Source organism: Hipposideros armiger, unplaced genomic scaffold (genome assembly GCF_001890085.2).
Source record: "Hipposideros armiger isolate ML-2016 unplaced genomic scaffold, ASM189008v1 scaffold_824, whole genome shotgun sequence".
In the NCBI taxonomy this organism is placed as follows: Eukaryota; Metazoa; Chordata; class Mammalia; order Chiroptera; family Hipposideridae; genus Hipposideros; species Hipposideros armiger.
The window spans coordinates 795,849-799,440 of record NW_017732174.1 but is presented as its reverse complement, the minus strand read 5'-3'; the positions used below and the strand labels follow the sequence as shown (position 1 = coordinate 799,440).

Sequence of the window (3,592 nt, the reverse complement as noted above, 5' to 3'; positions counted from 1 at the left end):
TTATCTGTCCATGATGCTAGCCGATTCAGAGGGTGTGCCATGGTGTCTCATTGAACTTGGTATTAGCATTTTAGTTATGATAATGACATAGAACATCTTTTCATGTGCTTGTTTGTCATTTGGGGCATCTATCTAGTCGTATCCCTTGCAGAGTTTTAAACTAAGATGTTGTGGTATTTTTATTATTAACTCTGACTTTTAAGTTTGGCGGTTGGTTAGTGTTATCTGCAATGGGGAAAGATTAGGGGATGGTTTTGCTAGCCACTTTTTCATTATATATATATATGTATACACACACACACACACACACACACACATATTGAATGTGTTTAATTTATTCTTTTAATAGTAAAATCATCTCAGAGATTTTGCCAGGGATTTATTGGCGCAAAATACCTGCCGAATAATTATAATAACAGAGCCCAAAATGTGAAATTTTCAAAAGAAAGAGAACCTTCCGATTCGGGGAGTTCAAGTATGCAGGGCTTACATTCCTGTAGGTCTCTTATGAATTGAGTTGATGTGGAATGCACACGGAGGACGAACACATCCATTTGCCCTTGCTTCATGGGCTGGCGATCTGTGCAGTCACACGGTCACTTAGAAGGGCCTGGGCTACATTTCATTGCACTCTTCCTGGGCGAGTGAATTTCATGATGCTTACATCATCTTGAAATTCTTAGTGAGTTTTGAACAAGGAGCCATGCATTCTCACTTCACATGTCTTCCTGCCTGCAATATATGTAGCTGGTTCTCGCCCTGCTATTGACCATGGGTCTAACGGCTGGCTCCCTTTGACAAAGAAAAGATATGACGCCATAGTAGCTGCAATATGTTCTTTAGCCACGAGAGGGCGGCACCACCCAGGGTAACCCGGAGGCCTGTGCGCGCAGTCAGGTGACAGCAGGGGACTGTAACTGTCCTCCCCAAAGCCCCAGCTCACAGCAGGGATGCTGTTCTCCAGCACTGATGTACCTCAGAGATGCAAATGTTTGACTACAATCTAAGGGGGTAGGAGCAAAGCACCGCTAGTTGGCTCAAATGTGAACAGCACCAAATACACATCAAGTCCGCAGGAAATACTGATTTAGGAAAATACTTTTATAGAAAGACGGGATGGGAAGGATGTGTGTGTGTGTGTGTGTGTGTGTGTGTGTGTGTGTGTGTGTGTGAGTGATGAGAAAAAAGCAGCTGAGTCTTCATTTCTAAAGAAGGAAGGCCTCAGTCAATACCTAATGGGAAAAAATCAGTAATTAGCCTCAAATCATGTTCTTCTGAGATGATTTGGTTCCAAGCTGCTGCTGCTGCTGTTTGGGGGCAGATGTCATCAACGTGGCCAAAACAGAGAAGCCAGGGCTCTCCTGTGATCACTCTGGACAGCACACACAGAAACGTTGCCTTTGTCTTGGCCAGGCTCAGTGTTGTCACGAATACAAGACAGACAACATGCAACGGGAGGGAGGCAGGAGCTGGTTTTACTCCTGTGTGAATATCAGGAGTGCAGTAATACTTGCACTGATCCAGCTGCAGTGGGCTGCACGAGAACAAGTTAAAATCTCTTTGGGGTTGTAGGTGATCCCCATCCAAACAAAATGCCTTCTCTGAGAAAGCCTTCCACACCTCACTCACATAATCCAAGAAGCCCAAACTTCGTGGGTCTTTTTGTCAGTATGACATCAGATGGGGACTTACTTGTTCTCTCTGCTTTTCTTTCTTTCTTTTTTTTTTTTTCAGAATCATGGAATTTAAACATCTTAACCTGATTTCGATGTGATATATGCACTTTCATGTGTATCACAGCGTTACTCGCAATAATGAAAGATATGAAAACAACCCAAATGCCCATCGACAGATGAATGCGTAAAAAAGATGTGGTACATGTGCACACAGGAATGTTATTCAGCCATAAGAAAGGAAGATCTCTCCCTGTGACCACGTGGATGGGCCTTGCGCGCATTATGCTACATGAGGTGAGTCAGAAAGAGAAAGACATGTGCTGTAAGATATCACTCATATGTAAAATCAAAAAAAGTTTAACCTGTAAAGCACAGTACAATAGTGGTTACCAGAGGGTCTGTGGGGGAAGGGATAAGCATGATGGTGTTTCAAAGTACAAACTTGTAATGAGTAGTAAACAAGCCACAGAAATGTAATGCGTATTACACTGAATATAGACAATAATATAGTTCTCTGATTATGTAATGTGAGAAATATCACTACATCGACAGGACAGTCGTATTACAATACATAAGTGTATCAAAGTAACACATTGTACCTCTTAAGCCTGTACAATGCTACACATCCAATTCATTCAATGAAATGATTTATAACCCTTGGTATAGATTGCTGCAATCCAGCCTATAAATGGCCTGCCTGTCTTTTTTAGAGAAGTATTACTTACTGAACGTAATTTTTATTTTTACTTTTATAGTTAGAAACCACACACAAGTTGCAGCTTCCAGAAAGATCTCCAATGGCTGCATTGGAGATATGGCTCGTAAAAGAGGGGGCGAAAAGCAGTTGCTACTTCCTGGATGAAGAATCTGAGAAATCAAGACACTGTGCTGACCTTGGGCCATGGACCTCTGCAGCCTCTTGGTAGCAACAGGCTTGGGAGCTGCCAGCTCCATGGCCCTGAGTGCCGGGAGGGGCACTCCCACGTCTCAGAGGAACCCCTTCCCTCTTCCAGACCTCACACTCGTGCATCTGCTGTCAGAGGTTCTAGGAACTGCTGTCTTCAGTTTCCCAGACTCTTGTGTGTTTTCCAAGGGGGTTGGAAGAGAATGAGCAAAGTCAACCTGAGGTATCCATCCTAGACGTTATTGGGCACCTCTACAATAACATGTCCACACACAAGGCCTTTGAACAAGGCCACTTCCTAATCCTCCCAGTATTCTTCTCAGTCAAGGTGAATTCCATCCTTCCAGATGCTCAGGTTTGAAAACTTGCCAGTATCCTACACGTCTCTGCTGCTCTCACACTACTCTCTAGGCCATCAGCAGCCACGCAGTCAGCCTGACTTATACACTCAGGCCCATTCTACCGTCACCCCTACATTGGGTAGTTGTAAGGGTCTCCTAACTGGTTTTCCTGCTGCCTCCTTGACCCACCTGAACTTATATCAGTCTCCCCACAGCAAGACCTCTGAAACCTCGGAAATAAATTCTTTAGAAACCCACGTCCGACCACCCCTTTTCTGCCCCAAGCCCACCTGTCACTCACACCTCAGTCACACTAAGATCCAGAGTCCTCACCACAGCTCCTCAGGCCCCACCTACTGCTGCTCACTGTGCTGATCTGCAGTAAGACAAGGAGTGTCCACCAGGAGGTCAGTGGCCTCAGGGCTTTGGTTGAGAAAGTTTTGCAATGAAGAACCAATCAGCTGAAATAAACAGGGTGCTGAGTGTTGCGGTTGACCTAGTTTCTGGCCCAAGCTCCTTAGCTTCCTGCAGATCACCCTGCGGGTAGCACTGCCCTAAACAATCTGGTCCCTGCCTACACTTCTCAGGTCATGCTACTCATCCCATTTATTCTGGCCACATTGACTTCTTGACTCTGAAACATGGCAAGCAAGCTCCCGCCCCAGGGCCTT

The 3,592-nt window shown here is 44.9% G+C and overlaps 1 long non-coding RNA gene across 1 annotated transcript; it reads left to right on the top strand.

Moving 5' to 3' along the window:
- Positions 1–1,323: 1,323 nt before the first annotated feature.
- On the top strand, positions 1,324–2,506 carry LOC109374441 (uncharacterized). Its single transcript, XR_002122391.1, has 2 exons — positions 1,324–1,970; positions 2,432–2,506. It is a non-coding gene; the product is annotated as an uncharacterized LOC109374441 (long non-coding RNA).
- The last annotated feature ends 1,086 nt before the right edge of the window (positions 2,507–3,592 follow it).